Here is a 26,947-nt window from a genome sequence, read left to right on the forward strand (position 1 = left end):
AAGAACTGCTGTATTTCTCCTGCTGACAAAGTGTGTATGTGTGTGTGCGTTTGTTGGCCCACTGGCAACATGTGTTTCCTCAGACTACCTCATGTACGGTTGGCACTGAAAAGACATGTAAATAAACACAATAAAACACAGCCGAGTCACATCTGCCAAGTGGAAAAGGAATAGCTCGGCTGGCCTGAACCCCACTCCCGTCGCTTTTTGTGAAGGTTCTAAAAAGTTAATTATGAATTGGAGACATGTGGTTGAACACTTTCCAAACATATTTTGTCTCTCGCTGCCCCGCTTTCTCCTCCCTGATTTTTTTTCTGGCCGTTGCTTCATCCTCTTACCAACTGTCTTTTTCTTGCAGTGCTGTTTCATTCCTGGGCGGCGTTAATCTTCCTCGGGGCTCCTCAATTATGTGTCCATGGGCAGGAAGAGCCATTTGCTTCTGCCTGAATACCATGAATAACAATAACAGCACTTCAGAAACACATTACCAAACACAATTAAAGCAAACAAAGCTCCTATAACCTGCTTGGCCACTGACTTACATCCATGTAAACACATATTTACTATTAAATGAAGTTTATTCTCTGTCTGTGCTGGCGGGGATCAGTTTTCCATCTCTTTCATAAAATGCATGTTTTCCTCTTAGGAGTAATTTTTAATACATGCAAGAGGCTAGGGTGGAGTTGTACAGAAATTGGAAATAAGATACAAGAACCGGGACAGCCCTCAGGTAGGATGTTTAACAGAGCTTATTTCAAGCACTTGCTGTTAGATGAATTGCCTCTCTGTTGGCCTAAGGATGCCAAAGCTGAGTTTTTTTACTGGTTCACCTGGTGCCTATAAAAGCCACTGGTAGGCCTTTACTGTGTCAGTGACAAACGGCTGATTCACCATGCACTGACTAATCTAATGCAGCCGCGAGGAGGGAGGGGGTGGGGGGGGAGAAAGGAGGCCTGAGAGCTTCATCTCCTTCAGACACCCTTCTCCAGTAAAACACTCCAAACACTGCCCCTGGCTGTGCAGGAAGCTGAGGATTATGAGTACACACAGATTCTCCTCTCACTTTGTCTCAAAGTGTGGGAGAGGTGAAACAAAAAGTGGAAGTGAAGCATGCTGATTAGGAGAAGGTTGAAAGTATGAGCCTTTGGTCACATCTTTTGAAACAGAGATTGAATGTTCACGTACTAATCCAGAAAATGTGTTAATAGCAGTTTGTCCCCCATTTCCCCTACATACATCAAAAAGAGAACAAGCAGGGGTTAGGTCAAATGTATTATTAAGCAGAACATCAGAACTTAGGAGGTCATACCTTTCACAATTAATTTTAGCTATAATTACTGTGTTAATTTATGTAAAGTGAAAGAGACCCCTCAGTGCAGCCTGAGGTAATATAACTTAAATTTGATAAAATAACGAGTGACAAATGGATGCAAAGGGAGATATTTCGTTAAAGCAGTGTTGGTTTTACAACATGGACACAGTAAATCTGCATACATTATGGTATGAAATATATGTTACCAGCAACTTTTGTCCTGTCTTTGAGATAGCCTAACCCACTGTTTCTGACATGTTTAATTCATGTTTTTACCATGCTGCTCTGATTTCATTTCACTGATTTTACCTTGTTTTACTGACTTTTCAGCTTTTATTTATAGCGCTTTGAGATGTCTTTGAAATGTAAAGTGCGTTTCGCTTCTACATAAATATGTAAATAGCTATATTTTTTTCTACTTTTCTATATTTCTTATATTTCTTTATATTTCTTCAAATTTCTAATTTTATACTCCTTTATTGTATTCTGTTTTTATGTTATTGTATTACTGCACTTTTTTGTTGGGCTGCTGTGACAAAAAATGTCCTCCAGGGGGGATCAATAATAATATTCTATTCTATTCTTGTTATAAATGAAACGTTTATTAGTATTATTCATTAGCCTTACTGCTGTGTCTTGCTGTAAGCAATACACGTCATTTCAGTGTTTAAGATAGACAACCAATTGAGATGCATTAGCTAATGCTGACGTAACACTTAATATCCCTCTCTACGGAAATGTCTATGGTCAAAAAAAAAGTAAAGAGTGGATGTTTCTGTCTTTAATGTGGTTACTGCATCGTCAATTTTTAAGCGTGGGCTTTTATTTTGAAAGGTTAGCGTTAGCACTTCCGCTATTGTATACGCACCTGTTGATGATGAAAGATGGAACCCGTGGACCATGTAATGGAAATGTTTGTATAGATGTAATATAGTGGACTTATGTACAAGAAAATGTTGGGGTTTGTGATGCGAAGAGGATGACGAATCCGCATTTCCGGTTGCTCGGTTCGTGTTTTTGCTGACAGGAGGAAAGGTACGCATTTCTTTAAATTGGTTGTAATTATGAAGTAACCCAGTTAAAAAAAACCCACACGGAAAGTTAGCGTTTTCCTTAGCATGTTATCATTTTTATTTTTTGCGTTTTTTTTTCTGGTGTTTTTGCGTTTTCTGTGTCTGTTGTCCTGTTTTGCTCTTTAAGGCCACATGTATACCTACTTGTGACAGATGCAGTGGTATTCCAGAGGAATTCATCCGTCTCCACAGTTGGGGGTATGTTGATTCTCTGTACCACTGATTAATGCTGTTTGATACATTCAATCTTTGTCTAGACTTTGCATCAGAAGAAACATGCAAGACAGTCAACAGACTTACTATGCCTGGACACTGATGTGTAGAAAAATTAACATAATAACTCAGAATCAGGGAGCAAGATTAATACATGGTGGAGAAAGTAAACTTCATGGTGCTTTAATTACAAAAAAATAGCATGATGAGAAGTCCTCATACCTCAAATAGACCTCAGAGTGTCTGATAAGTCTTCAGCACATGAAAATACTAATTCCATGAAAACCATGTCTGTTCAGAGCAAAACACAATTAGTTAGGACCAGTCTTAATCCACCTCAGGGAACGCAGTCCAGGATGTTCCATTAATGCTTTCATTTTTGCAGTAGAGCACACCTGCTAATTTTGTATTATCATAAAGTGCGTGTGATTGTCAAACTGCATTATTACACCTGTCTGAAGAGCAACATACAATAGATGTGTAAGCTGCTGCACACCACCTTCTGTCTGCCTGTGAGTGTTTAGCTTATCATGATTAATTATCATATTTAAATGTCCAAATGTCAGTGTTGACTCTGAGAAACAAACACGAGTATGTCTTAGCAGTGCAGCTGAGTTTGACTCACGCAGTGAAGTTATTAATCTGATCTCCCAAACTCATCTCATTGTCCCCCGTATAATGACAGCCTGTGTTAATTGTGACTGTTTATAAAATGGAGCTCGGCGTTGGAGCCAAGCTGCGCTAATCTCATCATCCTCGTTTTCTTTCCCTGCACCACTAGGTTTGAAAATCAACTATTGATGTTCCTTATTACATTAGGTGAGCTGCTTGATGGCAACACACAGCTGCAGGCCGTTTGTATGGATATCCTATTGATCTGATTTACATATATAGAGAGTTTGTTGTTTGTTGCTGAGCAGACACTGTGTGTCTGGAAGTGAACTATTGAAAATGTGACATTCTCTGTCACTTTAAGGAGAGTTTTATGATACAACAAGAGATAAAAGTTCTAGCATGGGAAACACTTCAGAGCAGAAAAATAATCTTGTTGCAAAAAAAAAAAAGACTTGTTATTTAAATTGAAAGTAGACATGGGTATGTATGTGATTTTCCAAACCACACAGGCATTATTAGAGACAGGCACAGTTAGTCATGCTTGCTATGGAGGAATAATTACCAGGTGAGGGTGAAATTAAATTTGGGAAGCCAATCATACAGAAAAAAGGTTTTTATTGAGTGCTGGCAAAACTTTAACGAGCTTGTTTTTATATTTCAGGAAAAATACAGTGAAGTCCTCTATGAAGCTAGAGGAAAGCCAAACCAGTTGGATGAAGGAAACAACAGAAGCAAGCAAAAGGAATGACAGGTGGGTACAGTTAAGGTTGAGTCCTGCATCATCACAGTGAGATGTGCAATGTTTGAGTTTGTGGTCCACAAGAAGCATGTGGATGTTGTTCTGAAAGTGCCATGGCCTTGACGGTAGTTGACGTGGATCACGGATGTGTTGCTGTTTTGTGGCCATAAAAATACATTCATCAGCTATAAGTATTTCTTGTTGATGTGATCTGACGTACAGTCGAGTCTGTAGGCGTTGTTGGTTTGTTTTGGAATTGACCTGATGGTATGCTGTTCAGCTTCCTGTTGAGGTTGATCTGCTCCGTTTGGCGCAGAATCCATTGAAAACAGACCTACAGCTTTGTCTTGGTGACTGAAGTATTAGAGTGAAGTGATAAAATGTGTAAATACTTCTGCACAGTTTCCTCCAACTCTCAGCAAATAATGCTTACTCTTACTGCATGTGGCTGATAGAGCTTGTGTTTGTGAATCAGCAGTTTTTTTTTTTTGCTTTAAAAAAAAAAAAAAAAAAAGACTTCTTTGCAAAAAAAAGGGTTGCTTTGGCTCCAAAATGAATACTAAATGACTTATTTGAATGTCTGCTAACATTTGTGCACAGTGATGCATTTTTACAGTACAATTTCTGGTGCGTCAGAGCCAGAGATACTTTCTTTATCCCCGGGAGGAAAGTCAGTTGTTAATAACCATAGGTGCTTTGCGAGGTAGACTCCTTTTTGTCTCATTTGCAAAGGTTCAACACTTTCCAAAACTACAGAAATCCCCTTCTTAATCATTTACCTCAATCATCATAATCATCAGTCTCAGTGTGATCGCTACAGTCAAACTGTCAGAAATTTGCACTCCAGCTACCCGACTGTGTGTGCGCGCGTCCGTGCATTAACGATTGACTTAAATCTATTAAACTCATAGAAAACTTCCCTAAATTTCTACCAAACTACTTGTTCTCTGTTCCTGTGCTCAATCTTGTAAAGAAAAGCACAGGCTGTCTTTTTTGTACCAGCACTGTCAGCTCAGATTTCTTGATAAGTCTGATAAAAGTCTTTGGGTTAACATAAAGCTCATCTTTTACAGCTGAAACATTCTTGTGTAGGCAGCAACATGGTTATCAGAGTGTCTTCATAACAAGAAGCTGCAGTAAACATGGAATGTTCTCCATGTTATGATCTCATCAAGTTTAATGCATGTTCATGTAAAATGTATTCAGCTTGTTACGCTGCAACACTTAGACAGTCAAATACAGCGGAGTATTCTGTGCAGACACTTTTAGAAGCATATTTAACTTTGCATCAGTTTGCTGCTGTGATCTGGTGCTTGTAGTAAACGATGCTGTCCTAATTTCATAGCTTTTCCAGGGCGAGTGGAAGAATCCTGCCTCATTTGTCTCTAATTTGTTCCCAGTGCACATATGAGAGGGGTTATAAATACATTAGTCCTCTCCGTAGCGCGGCACACTGGGGGGCCGCCGGGCAATCAAGCAGCTTGCTGCACGTATAGTGCTGCTTTTTACGCAGTCCAACAGTGGCGGCGTGGAGATGGGACAGCATGTACCATCTACCTCATGCGGCGACTGTGAGCAGGTTGTGCTGTCCCAGAGGTGGGCTGTACATTAAAGCCTTGAGCGATGGACAGCTCGGATGTGAGCCTGCGCGAGAAGGGAACTGTGGGCCGTGCAGATACAAAACTACTCATATCTTTCATCCCCCTGATGTAATCCACCGGTGGTTTGAGTCAGCGGTGCGGAAACATCAATTAAAACATGACGATTATCACTAAATTTGTCATTAGCCCTGAGGAGGAAGCAGCCATGGACAGAATTTCAGTCTTTTTCTCCTGCAGATGCACACACACTCACGTACAGTTTCGCCTGCAGGACTTTACAGAGAGAGATAGGTCTTAACTTGTCCTGCACTTGAGAGAGAATCAAATCCTGGTGCATTTTCATCAGCTGTCAGTGTCAGACAGATATTTCTGCCGGGCTGGGCAGAAAATTAGGCTATTAAGCTTTTCACAAGGCTCTTGTCATTTCGCCTGCTTTCCTACAGATGTTCTATCAGTGTACATCTATCTGTCCCATGGCTAAATACGTTATTGCAGTCGACTCCAAACACTGTTCCCGTCTCTCTTGTCCCTTTTGTTTTCCTCTTCTTTCCCTGTCACTGTCTCTCTCCATCACTCTGCCTTTCTGCTGATATCTCGGCTTAATTTGCGCCTGCTTTGGGTTCAAGCGCAAAATCAATTCCAAGGAGGTCAGCAGGGGTCAGTGGCCAGGCCTGAGCCAGAGCAAAGTGGATTACTGATTATCATGCAGGCAACACGGCTTCCAGGTTGGGACATCCGTTGCTGCTGCGGTATTATGCACCGTCTGAGAAGCAATCACAAGATTTGAAATGTGGAAAAGGAGTGGGAGCTACTGTCGCATGGAAACCCAAACACATTCATTCACATGATTCAAATCTTATTTTCAGCCCTAGAAATTGGTGTCGGTGTAATATTTCTCATCTCAGTACGAAGTAGGAGGCAGACTTATGAATTCTCAATACAAAAGAAGCATAATGATGTTCTTTTTTATTTTGAGTCAGTGCTCAAACAAAATGTAAGTATATAAATCTGCCATGAACAAACATTGTGGGGTAAGAGGTTCTGGGACAGTGATTGTAACTCTCAAAGAAAACTGTCAGCACACATCAATACAGACCACAACTTACTTTGACAATAAATACACAGCAGAACTATATAAATGTAAACAGTACTATCAGTGCACAGTAAATCTGTCTGAAGTTGTTGGCAATGATAGTGTGCATCAGATGAGACTCATAATTTTAAAACTGAAGCACCTCACAACGAAACTACCATTTGATGAAATGTTTTCAGAGCAGAGTTGATTTTTAAAAAGTAAATCCTCATAGAGAAAGTAAACAAAGAGAGCTGCTTTAACAGCTATGACACATTTTGTACATTTTTGATTTCACTGGTTTTGGGATGTTGTCTAAAGTACAGTGTTTGTCTCAAAAATGAATTGGAAAAAACTTCAAAGTCATGTTTGCGAGGCCATTATTCAACAAAACAGACATTGAATTGAACAGTTAATTTCCTCTAGAATAAAACTCAAAAAATGTGATCTGAATTTTTAATTCAAGCCATGATTGTTTTTCTCATCACCAACTCTTTGGCTGCTTCGTTTTCTCCTCAAATGCTTGAACATTACACATGTGCTTTCAGAATACACACTTTACATTTCTACTGGCATTACTTTACTCTGCAGTAATGAGAATAAAATTTTTCCTCACTTTAGAAGTTTAAGGACACAATGTGTCGCATGGATGAACGGCTATTTGCTGTGTTTTGTTCACCCATCATTAAGGAGATATTAAGGATGTAAAATGGCTCACCCTGTCGCAGCTTAGCTCCAGAAAAAATGTCATCCCATCATGTCATGGCATAAAAATAATGCATGATGACTTAAACAGCTAACTGCCAGCAGTTTGATTTATTTTCAACTAATTAATCTATTTATTTATCTATGATGACTTCTGTTGTGATCAAGGAGCAATATAAAGTAAAAAGCACCTCCTCAGATTGTACATTTTCAAAGTAGAAAAGTGAAATTTGACCTTCTTATCTCAACTGTAAATGCATGCTTTGTCTGGTTCAAGGCCTGCTGAGAAATGTTGTGGTGGATATTTTTAGCATTTGGCCAACTTTTGCAGATAGACTGAACTAATTTTGGTCTAAATGCATTTCCTTCTCTTCTGAACAGAATAAACATATCAATTATCTGCAGATGATTTAGAAAGAGGAAGAATAGGATTTGTTTCTGAACTGTTTCTTGTGTAAATGCTGAGTTAAACTAGCAGGCCATTAGCTGTAGCTTTGTGAGGACTCAGCTGAACTTTGCATCACTTCACCAGAAAAGTTTCAAAAGATGTGTCACTAGTCCTTTAACCTGTTTTCAACTAGTAAATCTGCAGTATAACTTCCTTTTGCCAACGATTTCACACAATTATTCACGAGAAAGACAGTTGCCACTTTCTGATCCCGTTCTGCATCGGACAGCTCTTTCTTTTATCAGGCATTTGAGAGGATTTGAAATAAGATACCTTATTTGACACCAAGCACATGAAACCTCTGCGGCAGAAGTGTTTTTATATGTAAAATATGAAACTTTGCAGACTGATTTATGAGTTTATGAGAGGACATTGTGCACAAAATGAAATGTCATTTGGCAGATTTACACACATTGGTATGCCCATCATTCCTCCATTCCTCAGCAGCCCTGACATGCTTATTTCAGCGCTCTGTTCCTTGAGCCCCGTGTTCTTTCATACAGTCTGTTTTGTAGGCCACAGACTGGATAATTGATTTGCCACGCTTTTTATTTTTAGATTTGAATGACATTCAAGGGAATTTTTCCAATTGTCATGATCTCATTTGTACTTCCTCCCTTGCTTGCTGAGATGTCGATGGGGGATCTGGAGGTACCGCGGCATTTCAAAAAGGGGGACACATTACGCAGCACTTTTATCTGAGCTTGATGGAACAGCAGCTGTTCCCTGGTTCCTTTTTCTCTTTATCTCTTTCTCCCCCCTCTTGTCAGGAACCCTCTCAACTAATCTATCATCCTCCCTCTCTCTACTTAAACTTGACTGTACTATTGGAAGGCAAAGGTAGAATGAAAGGGAAGTAGGATCTCATTATTTCAGACCCACCGCTCACTCTGCTCATGATTGATCGTTATCAAAAAAAAAGCCCATTTGGAAGCAAGTGATTTCTGCTTTAGAGGAGAAGAACACATAGGTCTGTTTAAAAAATGATATTCAAAGATTTCATTGAATAAAGGAAACCATACTTTTTCTCTGCACAGGTGCTGTGATGGAAATGATCAATCCATCACTGTGCACATGAAACGCTCTCTTGATTAAGGCTTGTTATGGTTTTATGAATTTTAAAGAGTTACTGTGGATGAAGCACTCAAGTTAGAGGGAAAATGAGCTGCATCTCAATCTGTGAAACATTGCAGCACATGCAATCCAGATGTTAGAAAGTTTGTACAAGTAATTTTTGTTGCGTAATATCAATAATTGTAAAAATGAAAGATGAGACATCTTAATTCTTCAAGTCTAGTCCTCAAACAAGGTATGAGAACTGAAGTATGAATTATTGCTCGTAGGCCGTCCTCTTGAAATTTAGTTAAAACATGTCTTTCAAATTGCATAAAGCTGATCGTTCTCAGGATGTGGTGGCACTCCCACACGGTAGTTTTTTTTTACCATTCGATCATAAAAACAGATTTTAGCCATCAGGCTACTTTTTCTTGAGGGAAAAGAAGAGGGGTTACCATGTGCTCCCTTAGGTGGTGTGGTATACTCCAGGTGAAAAGCCAGGTGCTCTAGAAGAACAAAAAAAAAAAAAAACTAGTTACTTAAGAGAGTAGCAGCCAGGACTATCTCCAGGCACTCTTTCTTCAACCAAGGACTAAGCCTTTAATGATTCAGGGCATTAATCGTAAAAAATAAAAAAATACAAATGCCAAACGGTTTTGGTCCTCACAGAGTCTTTATCAGGGTGAGCTGTGAGAGGATCAAAACCGGTCAGTTTTCTACATTCATACCTTACATACCTTCAATATCACAGTCACAATAGATAAACATCTGCTACTTACATCAGTGCATGGCACATTGTGATAAATGTCAGCTGATACTGATGCTCAGTGATACACTATTGGTGCGTCCTTTGTCATCAACAAAGGACTGGTTTGATTTGGTTTCTGTGGTGTCTTTCAGAGAGCTTTGGGTGATATATAGAAAAATCGTCTGCATAAAAAGCAAAGGAAGCACCACGCTTTGGCGTTAATGCTAGTCTAAACCTATTAGCAGTCATCTAATGACAATTTGACTTTAACCCATGTCTGTAAACAGATATCTGTTTTCTAGTGCAGCTGAGGGAGACCTCTCAGATTTTTTCAGTCAAACTGTCAAAAATGGCAATAAGTATGAAGAAAGAAGACCTGGGGAGCTCTCTCTTTCACTGTTTGCTGGCTGCACCCAGTGCCTTGAAAAGTGAACTGTCACTCCAAGACGTGATATCAGTGTTTACAAAAGTCAATCTTTCATCTAATATTATGGCATGTCAGTTTCTTGTCAGTATGTTGCTTGGTACCAGAGTGCCAGGGCTAAATGCTGAAAGAAGAAAATAATAATGAGCAAAGTGTGTTGTTATGGACTTGCATATGACCAAGATAGAACATACTGTATTTTCCCCTACTATAAGTCACTTGAGAGAATAAGTCGCATTAGTCAAAAAATGCATAATGAAGAGGAAAAATCCTATGTCACATAGGACTATAAATTGCATTTATTTAAAATGATTTATGTTTACAGTATTTCCAGAGAGAACTATTTATAACTTTGACAAGTTAGTATTTGTGTAATAGGAGGTTTAAATATTTTTTCAGCAGTACATATCTATGACCATAGTAAAATTTCAGTTTCTTTTCTCTACACCTTTCACTCAATCCACTCATCCCCCTCCTCCCCTGCTCTGCTGTGAGTGTTGCTAGTTAGACCAATGCAGTCTCAGCTTAAATGAGCTCCATTGGAAAAACGTCATCACTTTTAAAAAGTTATACAAGTTTGATGCTAGTTTGTGACTAAAATCCAGAAAAACTGCCTACAATGGAGAGCAAAGGAGACAGGAGTAAACTTTTTTTTCTCTAAATCACAATATCATGTGCTTAACACCAGGAGCTGTCAGAGATGCAGAGCCAGAGGTAATTCCTTATCAATATTCCTGACGTATGAATTTAGTGATTGTTTTTCATAAAAGTATTAAATATCACAGCATCTCATTTGTTTTAATATATAAGGAACAGCCAAACTCTGAAAAAAAGTGTGACTTATAGTCCAGAAAATACGGCAGTTTGTTCCACCTTTACAATAAATGGTGTTCTTTATTGTGCGTTTGTAGGAACTAGTTTGCTGCACTAACTTCTACCACTGAGCCTGTAAGAACTGTACTGGTTTCAGTTTACATACTTAATCTCTGAGGGGTAATTAACTTTCAAATTTCACGATATCATTTCCAGTCAGAGTTGTGTACAGTTTGCTCTTTCATTATTGGTTTTTGCAGTGTTGCTTTTGAAAGATAAGACATGTTTTCTGGCAAAAGTTTCCACATAGTCTGAATAAAACCATGACCTCTGTTTCTTCCATAAAGCAAATACAACAAGTCTAGAGCGATGTGTTCCCAAACTGTATAAAACATCAAAGCGGGAGAGACACTGATGACAACAAAAGACGAAAGGCCATGTGAAAGAGCAGTTTTATAAGCTTCTCTGTGCTCTCTAACCTGTCAGGCAGGGTTTTGGGGGTCCTGGCCTGTCTGCCAGTAGATATGACATGTCACCAGGGAGCATACCTTTTGGGAACAGACTCCATCCACACTGTTGGAAGGTTAGACTTTGACAAACAGGATGCAGTTTAGATGATAACTGTTCTTGACAACTGCTGTCACATCACACAGTAACAGATTTGGAAAACAGGGGTAAATACACAGTCAGACACTCTGGAGTTTGGCAACTTTAATTGCATAAATCCCAAGTTTGTCAAGGATCACTGCCAACTGCTACTGCAAGCTGCAACTTCCACTGATATATCCCCAAAGTGGATGAGGAGAAGTATTAAATGATCCATGGAAATGGGGCTCATGAAACCCAGAACATAAGTAGCCTCCGGCATGCATCACACTTGCTGACCTCAAACCCTAGACAGCGCACACGTATGCTCATTCATGTAAGACGTGTGCCTTTGCTGCAGCTTAATTTGAGTTCCTTCACAGTGAGCACAGCGACAGGGTGCGCCTGGGAGGGAGTGACGTACCCAGGTGACTGTTGGCAACTTAAGAGGAAGTTCACGCCACTCTGGGAGGGCATTTATATGCGCTCAGCACATCTTCATCCCACAGGCCAGAATTTACAAATAGATTTCAAATTAGAGCCTCAGCTTTAATTTTCTAATGCAGTGACCCATTCTGCAGCAGTGTAATAGCAGGTCCCAGTGTGACAATTAAAATAAATCACGTCTGAACAGAATTCGCCATATGTATTCATGCCTCATCAGTAACTGAATTGACGTAAATGATTTATCCCAGGGAACTTAAATACCAATGCTCATACCACATAGGGCTACCACCCTGCAAGCGCTCAACTTCTACATGCTTCTCAACAGCCCTGCTGTGAGTAATGAAATTGACTTGTGGAAGATGAATGGACGAGTGTAGGGAGACAGACATTGGTGGTTTTCTGATCCGTCTGGAGCACACAGACTTTACCAAGAATAATGTACACAAATCCCCTGGAGAAATTTATCTTGGACTCAGTGAGGGAACACATTTCTTACGAGTTGTTTCTCAAACCTAAACTTCTTGAATACTAAATTTCACTCCATAAAATGGTGGCATCAGAAGCAGGAAAGCTAGTCACTAATTAAGTACTACCATAATGAATAACCCTTATTTGAACCTCACAAGACCAAAAGGGGAAAAAAGTGTGATACCATGGGCTAGCTTCACTTTATATTCAGAATGACAGCCACAGTGTGCAGGAACGTCCTTTGATTAAAGCTCGGAAGCAGACTTTGAGCTCTAAATATCATTATGCTCTCATGTGAGGCTACTCACCCTGTTTTAGTCACAGACCCCCACCAGCTATTAAAATAATGTGAATATGTTTCCCCACTGTGTATAACTAGTCACCTTCCTTCTGATTCGGACATCCTCATCCTCATGCACCGCTTCACCCTCATCAGCTTTACTTTCTCTGCTTTTGATTAATCCTGTCTCATTTGAGATTTTGAAACTATCAATGGGAATTATTCAAATCCCCGAGGTATGAAATAGCTATGAGGAGGCTGTGGAAGACACTCATTAACCCCAAATGGAGGGGAGCCCGTAGTAAATCTCGATGAATTCTCTCTGTTATAGAAATCTGATTAGTTACGGTGGCTGTACTTAATCCATGTTGAAGGTAGAAGTTCATTTGTCCAGTGCCTATGTAATAATTCAAAATGGGGGGAAAAGATGTTTTTTTGAAACAATTTCTTTTAGATATATTTTATTTACGGTTGGGTTTGTGGTGGTATGTTTCTAGGCAGCTTCTGCATTCATAAAAGTTTGAATACATTTTAGCATTTGAAAAGAAGAAAACAAACAATAAGTCATCAGCTGACTCTGTGACAGTTGTTTCAGCAGCCCAACATCTGAACCAATAACAGGAAGCTCTTGTATGGATTTAATCACTGGAATGTAATGGCTTGTTCTCTGCAGATTGCTTGTTCTATTGATCATCCCATTGTAGTTAGTTCTGCACTTCCATCCTCAGAGGCATGTCTTTATCCTTTTGGAAACTAATGGAGGGGTTTTGCATAAAGTCATGAAATGCACAATGGACGCCAGCTGAACTGATAGCAATCTTGCCACATAAACCAAAACTCGACATCCTCCCTGGAGGGTCTTGTTTTAGCTGTAGCACCACATCCAAATTGGACCAACAGCTGCTGTATATGATTCCATAATTTGAGGCATAATATGTTCCATTAATGCCAGAGCACTCGCAGGCATTAGAGAGACAGTTGATGCAAACCTCTCAGGATGTGCTCTGCTTATTCTCTGCCTTATTTCCCAGAAACATGGCACAGACTGGTGCCGCTGCCATTCTCTTACATGCAGATGTCAATTATAGAGGTGGCAGAGACTGGTGAGCTGTGCACATCTGCTGGTGGATGATGTCTCCCCCAGCGCGGCGCGAGCCAATGAAGCATAAATCTCCACCATCAGTTGGCAAGCTTCACCTTAACAAGCTGGAGAGTCTGGTAGGCACCATTCTTTTCACGACGGCTTGAAAAATATCACTTGCTGGATTATCTTTACAAGGGATTTTCTGTCTTTCTTTCTCTTTCTTTGATGCACACACACAGTTAGTTTCTCTTTGTCCTTCACGGGTCACATGGCCTAAAGGGTATATGGGGCATGTCTTCTGTGTTTGTGATGGGGGGTTCTTCCTCATCACACCCAGACCTCTGCAGCCTGCTGTGTTATTAGGCAAATACAGTACATTAGGGACAGCCCGGCTCCACCGCTGTTGTCATCGAGAACATCTAGTTATCACATCTTGCGCTCAACCACCTGCTGAGTTCACAGAGCTATCAGCTTCCCTCGTGACCCGCTTGTGTCTCTGTATGTCTCTGCTGGAGACCTTGGATATGTTAAACACCCCCATACGGCCAAGACCAAGTTTTTCTACACGCGGCATCTCCCTCAGAAAACAGTTTGCTCTGTGCAATCATGTGCCTCCCCTCCACACACACACACACACACACACACATACACACACACAACAAACAAAGTTTAACTTGTGAACATAGTGTACCTTCACTGAATGTTCCGACTTGGACTAGGATGACTTTGTTTGAGCTGTACTGCATCACAAGCTGTTTGTCATCAACAACACGGTTGTTTCCAAAAGCATGAGGCTCTAAGTGTGTGGATTACAGCGGTATACATTTGTATAATGCCTGTGATAATGGGATAAAGCAGCTTCCGTGGGAGAAATCTGTATGGAGAATGGATTATTCCAAAGCTCTGCCTATGGGACGTTGAACCCTGGAGTTATCACAAGCAGTCAGCATCTCAAGTGGGTGCATTGCCTCAGAAAAGTGTTCTGATGCCGCGTTTCATGTCCACGTCCTATTCTCAGGAGAGGAAGCAAGAGAAGGGGAGGCCGCAGTCGTGTATGTTTTAGTAAGTAATTACCATAGGAGCACTCAAAAGGATGAGATATTGTAGTTCTGCTGCAAATTTGCATTTGCTTTACATTAGGAGTGTGCACATGGCCTGTATTTATTTATTGTTCTTTCGTCCATGATACAGGAACCCACTGAACTAGTTTGTATGTTTCTCTTGATAGCCATTATAGAGGAAAATTAGCATTTCCATGCATACAAAAGCAATTACCGTCAATTTATACACATTTCATAGAAACATGTCCCCAATTAGAGGGCCATTTCAGGGGACTGATAAGACAAGCAGCTCTCACATTGAACATCTGAGGTCTGGACAGACGGTGTGTCCTGCTCTCTCCCTGATCCCAATCTCTGTCTGCAGCTCGGGCATTATGAGGAGTTCAGTATGCAGCTCTTACTCATTCTAAGCTCGACTAATTTCATCCTTAATAAGGGTGCTCTGGTGGAAAACAAATGTTGCTGTTCTGGTAGTGAAGCTGTGGTAGTTGAACAACAGGGACTGAAAACTCAGTTGTCCTTTTTTAATATGCATCATGCGTTTATGATAAAGTAGCTGGAGGATCCCAACAAGATTTTTTTCAAATATGAAAGGTGAAACTGTAGATTCTCTAATCCTTATTCTGACTTTAATGGTTTTATATGGCTGCCCTTCCTCAATATGTCCTGTTGCCTTATCACTAGGAAGAGGAAAATCTCTGATGACATCTTCGAATCTGCCCATTCATTAGTCCAAACAGGCTTATCAGCTTTAAGACTTTGGCTAAGACCCCATTCTCACAGAGGAATGACTCACCTCCACACCGCCTCGTTATTCACTAACAGCAACAGTTACGTCACCCTGTTACTGGCAGTTGGAGATTATGGAGTTATTTGTGCAAATCCTCTTTTACATGATATCAAATGCTCCGCTAGAGGTCTGCGCGCCAGGAGCAGAGGAGACAATCAGCCTGTCAAAGCTTTTAAAGAACCTGAGTGATTCAAGGAGTTCACTGAGTATTAATACAATAGAGGGAGGGGAGAAGATGACGATGAGAGGGATAACAAGGATGCTGACATCAGCTTTGGTGAGGTCAAAAGTGCACTAATGAGCACAAGCTGTTCAAAGGCAGAAGTTTACAGCTTTTATTAGGAAGGGCATGTCCAAGTTTTACATACAACCTTACAGACTTGGATAGACGGTTGAAGGTGCAGTTCCTTCTTTAAGGGACAAGAACACAACCAGAAGATGTGAATAGACATACTGATTTCCTTCTTTGGGGGATCGGTGATTGTTGATCAGGGATTGGTGATCGGCCCATCTTTATATATGAAACTGATCTTATTTACCTCTGGATGATCAGTGATTTTCAATAAAATAAGATTGGAACATTGAAGGTATATGTTGTCAGTTTTACAGTAAAACATCAGTATTGGCCCAAATTGGTATCTGCAGGTCAGGCTTTTTAAAGATTGGCGATTGGTGAGAAGATTGTGATCGGTGCACCTCTAGATGTGAACACTGAAAGCACTCCCAAATCTGTCTTTTGGATTCATCTGAAGCTTCTGAACGACTATTAGCAAAGTTTATCCTAAAGACTCAAGACAGAGAGAAGCAGAAGACACACAAGTTTACCTCTTGTTGACAGTTTTCTAATCAAAACCAAAAATTGTTTCTAATAATTAACGTCAGGGCTGAACGAAGAATGGTTTGGGTATCACAATTTGAGCCCAGCCAGGCAATGTAAGTCATGTGACCTGCAACACTTGATGCTGTCACCAGCTTCTCAATGACTAATCTACAACAAAAGTCTGAGATCACCTGAATACAGCTTCTCACTGAAACAAAGAGGGCTTAAATGCGCTACTGCTGCTGCTGTCACATGAACCGAACAGTTTTCAGTCAGTGTGTTCTCAAAAATTCTCAGAACTGTTCAGTAAGGCATTTTTTCAAGCACTTGTGAAGTTTTTTTCTTTGTTATAACTTAGCTTCTGTTAAATCCTCTGTAAAAAGGGTTTCCCAAACTTTTTAGACCATGAACCCCAAAATAGTGGCGTCAGACTAAAGACCAGTTCAGAAACAGACAGATACAAAAAGGCTGTAGATAGTTAATAATTGTTGCTGTGTTTCTGATATTATCCTGCCACCAGTGTTACTGTAGTTTCCTGGCTTAGTCACCTCAGGGTCCTGTGGCAATGAAATAATTGAGAAAATAGATTAAAAAAATCTCTTTGCATGGTTTTGACTCTAATTTAGCCATCTTTTTTATTGACAATAATGGTTAAAATATGCAGTCCTTTTTTAAAAAAAAAATCTTGGAAGATATTTTGCAACCCCCTGCTTTGGGTACCACTGCTCTGTAAGACTGCTTTTACACTTGATTCTTCTTTTACCACAAAAAAAAAAAAAAAGATACTTCTGTTGAAAGACGGGCTTAAAAGGGGTTGAAGCATTTTAATTTGACCCTTTTGCCTAACACAGCTTTTAACAAGCTTGCTGATGTAACTCTGGCTCATCTTCCTTACTGCTTGATTCCATCAAATTTGGCCAGTTACATAAATACACATACCAAGAAATAAGTAGACATGGCAGAATAACATAGATCTGATAAAAGATATGATTGCCGATAATCTGATCCGCTCCACAGTGGATTTATACCAGACTGTTACAGCTGCTGTATTGCAGTTGGGATCTCATGATTCTGTCATTTATTTATTTGGGAGCCATATATACTCGGGGAGGAATGGCACAGGATTGTGAACTCAATCACAGTGCGAGGGGATGTCAGTGCACAGGGCGCTCCCCGTGAATCACACACTGAAAGGCTATCACCCAAACCTCCAAGGTCCACTGCCAACTCATCAGTCATCGCGGACCAGACCAGGCCGCGAACTGATCAGCCATGCACTCTCGCTGGTCACTTGGGACATTCACAAACTCCAACCCCTCCCTCATTTCTTCTCCCCATATATCCATACCAATATCCATACTCTGTGCTGAAAGCATAGCATAACATATTCCAAGGTCTGAGTGTGACTTTGCCTCTCAAAATTCTGTCACTGCCTGGATCGCAGTATGAAAGCGAAGGCCACTGAGGCTTGTTTTGTCACACTGGCTGCTCTCTCTTGATGGATTTTCATACTTTTATTTATAGCTGTAATGTGTAGCTGTTATGGGGCAATTTTCTGTTTTATAGAGGAAAGGCTTCAAATGTACAGTCAAAGAAAAGCTCTAAGAAATGTTAAACATTACATAGCTGTTGTGTTTTATTTGGGCTTTTTTAATGTTGATTAATAGAAAAGCTACATGTGAGTACATATGTGAAAAATATAGCTTGTTGTTGAAACACACTTGCCGTGCTTCAAGGTTCTTTCTATTAACTGTAAATTTGAAGATTTTAGACTTGTCTGTTCTTTGGCTTTTTTGTTCTTATTCTTTTCAAGCTTGTATCAAAAAATAGTACAGGAAATGTTGTACTCACCATGTTAGCTCGAATATAGGGTTGCTTTACCAATATTACCAGGAAAGAAGCCAATTGTTGCCAAAAACTTAGTATGACATTTAAACTTAGCCTTAGTTCTGGGGTCTTGCGTCCTGTTTGTGCCACCTGTTGTTCCTGCCTTTACATGTGGCATAAAGTGCTAGCAAGCAACAGGTAGCAAACTGGCTAACGAGCTAACATCTTTGAGATAATTTTTGGTTTCAAGTTGACCATCTGATTAATATTTGTACTGCGAGACGTTTGATTAATTAAAACCAAAATGTATAATATATGAAAAGACATCAATAGTGAGCAGCCGATCAATAGTGGAAAGATGGTTAATACTCACATTCACACACATAACAACAATGGTTTGTGAGTTCTATCTCATATATACTGTGACTAAACTGAGATTCTAGTACTTTACAGCCAACAACAAGAAACTCACAAATGGGGAACTCATGACTAATAGCACGACAGCTAGCCACTTATCCTCATCTCCCAATTAGCTCTCACTGTTTCTGCTGTTTGTCAGGTGTGCATCAACCACACAGGCATCCAGGGATCTTTCTACTGTCAAAGTACCAGCACATGCAGCCCCCCCCCCCTCCATTGGGAATGTTAATACTACTCTCCCTAATGTCTCTGAACCTTTATGTTATGTTGCAACGCCCTTAACTTTCTATATTTGTGACTGTGAATGAGAAATCAAATGGACTATAATGATAGATTTTCGACATTCAGACCTGTTTTTAACAAAATATTTGGATTTACTGAAGTGTGTTCCTGGGACCTGATTCTTTATAATCTTGAGGATGTTGAACTGTAGGTGGTGTGGTTTATAGTAGCTACACCTCCTCTTATCACAATCCATCCAGTGGTTCAGATTGTAGAGCAGCAGCTCCTGGCGACTGATGTTCCCCTAATACTGTAGCACCAAACACACATTGTTTGTTTCCAAACAGTGTTTGTCCGACATCATGTGGGTGATGAGGTACGAAGGAAACATGCATAAATGAGTGGCAAGAGCTGTGTGGGACATGAGGGATAATGCAAATTTGCATGATTATACAGACAGATGAGTGATTTACCTGCGCTGGTGTCTGACAGCCATTTTAGAGGAAGGACGTATGAGTGGCATCCGATCCGGTTTTCTTAAACTGCAGCTTCTGAACGCAGCTCGCATCATATGCTGTAATTGATGTACGACCATGCAGGGGTGCAAGATACAGGCAACGATGTTTATCTAGCAAATTTCACCACTGGGACACAGATGCATTATGGGATATGCAATGAGGTTGATCCGATGCTTGACACAAGAAAACTACTTTGTAATTCAAAACACTTTTTTTTTTCACTTTAAAGTATTATCTGTCTAGTTCAGTCTCTTAGGCTTTTCAAGCTGGCTGCCCCTGTGCACACCATACAGCCATGCACATCCTTCACATTTGGCACCCTCATGCCTAAGCCACATTAGAAAACAGATGATATGACAATTTCACACATATAGCGTTATCCTTTGCCTCACTCCAATTCACCTGTGGCCAAGCAATCTTCCTAAAGTAAGCACAATAATAAGTCATTACCATAATGTGTGAGTCAAAAAAAGAGGAGAAGACAAACTTTGAATGGAAGCAGGAGTCGGCGGTGTGGAGGGGAGGAGAAATATTTGATTAATCTTCTTAACACGTTTCATGTGCAGATTCTTTGAGTTAATTTCAAGGACCATGCCTAAAGGAGATTACCTCCCCATGCTCCTGCACATTTGCTCATGAGTGATTTTGTTTATTCATGTTTTATATTATAATGCTCCTCCTGCCGTCTGCAGCCACAGAACCAACGGCAAAAATGCAATTTATTTCCCGCTCTGCACACGATGGAGACAGCTGATAATGTCACCAGGAAATATGAAGACTGCTGGGACGGGACCAAACAGCCTGCTATTTATGTATGGAATATAAATAAAATATTTTGTGAGGGTTTTCTTAACCCGCACACATACACACCAAACACACAAAATCTACCCCTAAAAAAGTTGCAGATTTTTTCACAACCAATAATTTAACTATGTGCTCGTGTGTATTCCTGATGTGATGTGATTTCCATATCTGTCATCTGTCAAGAGATGAGGATGCATCCACAATAACATGGATCATTACAGAGAGCCATATAAAAGGTCAAAGATGCGTTCAAGTTCTCAAAGGTTGCAGATTATGCCGCTTCCTAGTCGCCAATCACGCTGATCATCAACAGTTCATCCCTGGCAGTGTGTATGCCTCCCTCGTACCGAAACCCATCTACAGTATGCTGTCATGACATATATGACACAGCCCACTCATATTTCACAGACGCGACTCGGTTATGAGCATGCATCAAAGTCTTTTTCATCACTCCCGCTAATATGGATTTATCTCCTCCACTGGCAGTGATGGGACGGCTGACGTAACTGTTTACAGTGACTCCTCTCTGCTCCCTCTGTGTGACGAGGACGAAGATGATGACGACTTTTTTTTTTTTTTTGCCCGGCAGACTGCCCCGGATGGTGGGATTTATGGCCCGCGGTGCCCAATCCCCGGCACAAAACATCGCATTGTCTCTGGGTAGATCGTTCAGCCTGTCCTTGCTTTATTGATCCCGCTCCTCACAAGTTCACAACTTCCGCGTTCCTGGTGCATCGCCTGACAGGAGAGAGATTTAGTGGAGGGATGAGGTCAGATAGAGGAAGAGGGATGGAGGGTAAGGAAGGTAAGAGAAGGAGAATGAGTCAAAGCAAATGGGAAATAAGAGAAGGAGAGAAGGCTGTGAGAGAGAAGAGAGGAGGGATAGTGAGCCAGGAGAAAGGAGAGGGTTACTTCCTTTGGGAGGCTGCAGCTCCAGGCCAGGTCAGAGAAGATTGATACATGTGAGTGTGTAAAGGCCTGCAGAATTAGCCCCTGGTATGGTGCGAATCCACTAGTAAACACATCCAGCAGCTCTCAGAGGTGCTCGCATCAATCTCACCACTCTCGATTTGCACTGTACACACACACATACACTCATATTTCTAAGTGTTTGACTCACTGGAGTGGTCAGTGAATGACTGTTACCCTCTACAGTCAACACAAACATCACTGGGGCTGACTTCAGCTCTTGTCCGGTCATCTTTTCACCTGGTCATTTTGCTTTTAGCACTTTTAAAACCGCAGAGACACCTCCCCTCCTGTTAGCATCTCTGCTGTGTACAAGATGTGTGCACAGATGTGTGCAACAATGTGTTGACAGGCATGCACTGTACACTGAAGTGACATACAGTATGTTTCAGCCATTCACCTCTTTGTAAGCCTTCGGCAGAGGAGTCCCTGAAATCCCCTTTCAGACATGACTTTGTATGACCTCCTCCCTTTCTCTTCTGCCTTTCTTTTTTCAGAGCTTTGACTTTTTTCCCCTGAGTCTCTAAGATTACATTAGAGACAGTGACTCTGTACTGTTCACAAGGCCCACAGGGAGTGTGAAGAAGGCAAGGGAGGTAACTTACATAAGGCCAGGCCGCACTCACAACCCAGCAGCCCTGAGGGAGGACAGAGACAAGGCTCTCTAATGTTTATGTCAACCCTTGTACAGCCTAATTGGCCCAACAGTCATGGAATATGAACTGTTTGTGTGCATGTCAGTAGGTTAGTGGGTGGGTCTTTTTTCTGTGTGTTTCTATAATGCTCTGTACATTTGTTCTCTGTGTGTCTACACTTTTCATTGTTAATGACTTGTCTGGCGACTCTTACACCAATCCACAGTCAGATCATTCATTAGAGGTGCATAAGGAGCCGCTCGGCAGCGTAACCCCTTATCTTTTGAACTCAGACACTCTGATAAGGATTTCAGAATGACTCGAGATCAGAGTGCAACTCTATTCAATTACTCCTCCGTCATTTGAAAGCAGACAGACTTCTAAACGGAGCTCGAGAGCCTGAAACGTGCATCGCGGTGATCTTCTTTTCAGGCGAGGGGGAAAAAAAAAGTTGGGGATATCTTCTTGAAGTAGTGAACAGGAAAATAAAATGAAAGCCGCTGTGTGCCGTGCCATCTACAGAGAGCAGCTTTGATAATCAGACTTTTATTCTTTTACAGAAGTCGGTGAATGCAGAGTACACACAGAGAGCTGCACACACGGGAGAGGAGCACAGAGATTTGGGTTGCGTGATCCAAAAATGAAATGGGTCATCAAATTACCCCTGTGATTGTATGTACCTGCCCAATTATGATTGATCTCTGCAAGAGAAAACAAAGTGGTATATTTTATTTGCATGTTAAAAGATGCTCTCTCTTCCTCCGTCTCTCAGCACCATAATTATCTCAAATGTGAAATGCTATTTAGGTATTCATAATTTATTGCTGTGTGTGGGGAGGACACAATAGACAAGCCTGCTACGCTCTGCCAAGCCCCAGATTTTTTTTAGTTAATTGAAAATCTCATTTGCATGAGGAGAAAATCAAACACTCATTTCCATACATGAGATTATAAAAAGATAACTGCTAGTGTTTGTTGTTCCATATTTGATCCCAGCATTCCCACCTAATTGCTAAATGCTGCAAATAGGGCTTGAGTGTAACCTCCAAACTAATGTTCACAAGTTGACTGAATGTTATGTCTCGGTTCAAACACCTCACCATGTTTTCTATCTCTGTTTTCCAAAGTTTGTGTGTGCAATCAGGCGAGTGTGTATCTTTGTCGGGGCCGCTGTGATTCCATATCTGAAACACAGTGAATGCATAGCTGCATAGCTGGGTATCTGCCAGACTCATAAACAGCAGTGCCAGCCCAGCTGGATGTTGTGCAGAGAGGCACATGCAAAGAGCGGGCTGCAGCAGTCAGAGCCAGTGATCTCCTCTATGATTTGTGTGTGAGAGATCAGAGGTGTCCTGTTTCACCCCTTACAAACAGCCCCGTGTATTCGAACCCTCTTTCTACTCCTCCCTCCTCTCTCTTTCTCTCACTAACAGACACACACATACACACAAACACAACCCCGTCTATTCCAGGCGGACACCATTACAGACCTGGCCTCAGCCTCTGTTCCCTACTTGAAGCTCATTAATGCAGCCCCCGACATGGGCGGACACCATTTCCAACCCCTCCTTTCCCTCTCTTCTTCACTCCCTCCCTCCCTCCCCTCCCTTCTCTTTCTTCCTTTCTGTCCCCCCAAAAAACATGATTAATGGGATTTATGTAGCAGAGTGAACCCCCAGTAAAACTGGCCTGAGCGTTGCCGGGCATGACTTAGTGCAGCGCTGACACATTTCTGTCTCACACATTATGAATCAGTTGGGGGTAATTTTCAGATGAGACCATAAACAGTGAAGTAAGCTGCTGTCCGAGGAGGATTTCTCTAAATATGGCCTGTGGGGATGAGCTGTTGAAGTAGCATGTTGCACAAACACTAACAGACTAGGTGGACCAATGATACTGTCACTGGTTGCCATCTTTTATATGTTGTTTATTTTATTTTTACGTTCTTTGTTCTTTCTCCTAGCTACTATAAATCTGACTCAAATGGGTCCAATTTTCAGTTTTTACTTGTGTGCTTGTTGGGGCTTCTCCTCTAACTATGACACAGTTAGGAATAGGGACTGCTACAATTTATATCATTCATCAATACTGTTATTTATACTGACACTAATCCTTAGACTCATTGATAATACCTTACATTATTTAGTTCAAAATCAAAGCCATGACATGAAAAATGTTAAGGACAACATTTTAGTTTCATTTAGTTTCTCTGGCCACAAAAATGGACACTCACTATGGTTTAACCACCTGAACCAGATGGAGTGTAGTGAGGAAAAGTGAATATTTAACTGTTACCTTGATGACAGCCCGTGATTCAATTCTATTGCGGTTTTTGGGGTGCCGATTTGATTCAAATTGCGATTCCCTGATATTCACAATTTTTAGTTTGCCTTTTAACACCAGACCATGTGAAAAAGTTAAATGAAAATGACTATCAGGAGCCATATTTTCCCTTTTTCCACGTGAGTCAAAGAGAAACATTTCACCCTCTGCTGGAGAAAAGGAGGAACTGTATTTCAATTCAGTTTAAAAACAAAGACTGAAATAAAGAATTTGAATTTGAAAAAAAAAAATACAAAGAATTCTGAATTTGATATTGTCAAACAAAAAATCCCAATATATTGTATAGCAATTTTTCTCCCACCCCTAACAGCAGCGCTGTAAAACTCTATTTTTTCCCTAAATTATTTCACTGTCTGACTGCTAATGTTACCAACTGCAGACAAAACTGGGTCGTCTGCTTGACTGACTTTATCGATGAATGAAATTGGAACAAAATATTAAACTGTTAACAAGTGATCTTAGCTAACAACTGTGACTTCAGTTATAACCATCAGCAACCTTCTTATGAGCGCCAATATGGCTCAGACTGAACTGGACTAGGGACAGGGTAGCAAGAGAGCTAACAGTGGTGTTAGCATTAGCAGCTTTGCTAAAGTCGTCAAACACGATGCGCTGCTTCAGACTTGGAGGTGATGGTAAATTTGTTTCACGAGCTTGCTGGTTGTACTCTTTGAGACCAAAGCACAACCCCTGGCAGCAAGAGTTAGAGCTGATGTAGAAGTGCTAAAAACTAGGGATTCACTGATCCAACTTTTCTGGTTCCAAAATCAATACCGATACCTGGGCTTTGGGTATCGACCAATCTGGTACCGGTGTTAAAAAAACACCTGCATGCACTACTGTGGGATAAGACTGGTAATGTTTTAGGTAAAATGCAAAAATGAGTAGATGGAATTTCTGAAGTTAATATTTATTTAAACTATAAAATATTTAAATGTTTACCATCATTTTGGTTGAAACAAAGCTTCTGAATGTACAGAAATTCTATTCAATTGTAAACTTTTATAGCCTGTAGACTTGTAATGCAGCAGGAAAAAAAAGGAAAAGGGAATCAGAGGCAACATTTCAAACCAAGTAGCAAAGAGCGCTGGTAAAAATAAAAAGGCATTGATCTGTTTGCCTAGATCAGCACCATGAAGCGGCCCTTTCCCACCAATACTGATCCAGCTTTGAGGGGCACTGATACACCAATACCCAATACCAGGATAGGTATCAGTGCATCCCTACTAAAAACTGGAATTTTATAGCCCCACCCCAAAAACTGACTTTACTCTATATTACAGCTCATTTCTCTAATAACACACTTTTGAAGCAGTGCATTTTCTTACAGTTCAGGAATTGTAAGATACTAAGATAATGAGTTTTGCATAATGAGAGGCTCACTGACAGGCAGGCATTCACCTGACTGGAGCTGTTAGTGAAGAGGCTTAAAACCAGCCTTAACTCCTCCTTTTTTCCCCACCCTACCTTAACTCAAGTTTGGTTAAGTTCAGTATTTCCAATATGACCTCCAACATCAATAAGTTTCATAACTCTGCTCCAGAAACAGATGGGTGCAACATTTATACATTTCATTTAGCACAGTTACATTTGCCCAAACTTTCCAGCACTTTGCTCAGTCCATGTGGACCCCTTAGACTTTCTCCTGCAGCGTTCCTTTGTTCTCTCTTTAGAATATAACAAGTGAATTAAAACAGCATTTGGATTCCAGCTTAGCTCAGTAGGTAGAGCAGGCGCCTTGTGGACAGACGCTACAGTCCATGAAACACTGATCGTAGAATTGACTCTGACAGGATTTGGTGCACGTCATCCCCCACTCTCTCCCCATATTTCCTGTCTGTCTTTATCCCCCTGGCTTCTGTAACAAAAGCTAAAAGCCTCAAGAAATATCTTTAAAAAACAATAAATGACACTAAGTAAGACAGAAAGTTCACATTAAATACTGATAGGAGCACTGAATGAGCTTATCACTACTTTTGGTCACGCACCAGATCTACAAACTGCTGGTTCTGGATACCCATCCCTCATTAGAAAGTTTGAAAGAGTCTGTTCTTCTCCCTGATGTTTATGTAAACAAACAAACCCTGTAGTTTTCGCACAGGCAAGGAAAGGTGATAAGGCCTATTTCTTTTGCTCCTGCTGAGGCTGTGGAGTTTGGATCCATACTGTTTTCATTTTCCGACACTTCACCCCAACATGACTGACTTGATCCATAAACTCATCTGCATTGACTTGCACACGCCCACAGTTACTGTACACAGCTCCACTACCACAGCTGTACACATGACGACCTCTACTCAACAGCCGGGAAAGGACAACTGTCAAATTAAATGACATAAGGTATATTTTATTTCTCAGCGCGTCTGACCTAAGCATTTTGCCTCAGAAATATGTGCGATGTATTTTCATCTAGGGCTCCAGCGCAGGTAATTGAAAAGCATTGCTCAGTGTAGCGTATGCACTCAGACATACGATGAGGCCACCATTACGGTTCAGCATGGCCTGGAGGGATGAGCGGATGGAGGGATAGAAGGGCTGTGTGCCATGATAGAAATTTTAGATTAACAGGGACCCTCACACTCCTCAATGTCAATGGGTAAGCTAGAAATACCTGTCTGTGTGGCTTCAGGAATATCAAAACCACAATTATAGAAGCACTGAGGCGGTAAAACTGTCTTTTGTTTTATTATTATGATCACCAAAGATTACAGTTCAATCCTTGTCCAGTGGCTAAAACTCAGGCAGTAGCTTAAATTTCCCTACTTAATGACACATGATTTTTTTCCTCCCTTTTCCTTATGGCCTTCACAGAGCGTGTGCAGTAAATGGGCAGGGAGCGTGAATACTCAGTGCCT

The 26,947-nt window shown here is 40.8% G+C and overlaps 1 long non-coding RNA gene across 1 annotated transcript in view; it reads left to right on the plus strand.

Moving 5' to 3' along the window:
- Positions 1 to 2,180: 2,180 nt before the first annotated feature.
- The window catches only part of LOC141806865 (uncharacterized), a 96,516-nt gene continuing 71,749 nt past the window's right edge, over positions 2,181 to 26,947 (plus strand). The window contains exons 1-3 of the long non-coding RNA XR_012599796.1: positions 2,181 to 2,347; positions 2,539 to 2,583; positions 3,875 to 3,964. This is a non-coding gene — a long non-coding RNA (uncharacterized LOC141806865). The remainder of the gene's footprint in view (positions 2,348 to 2,538; positions 2,584 to 3,874; positions 3,965 to 26,947) is intronic.

This window comes from Halichoeres trimaculatus, unplaced genomic scaffold, assembly GCF_033239565.1.
Source record: "Halichoeres trimaculatus isolate MK-OKI-2021-1 unplaced genomic scaffold, fHalTri1.1 fHalTri1_scaffold_17, whole genome shotgun sequence".
NCBI lineage: Eukaryota > Metazoa > Chordata > Actinopteri > Labriformes > Labridae > Halichoeres > Halichoeres trimaculatus.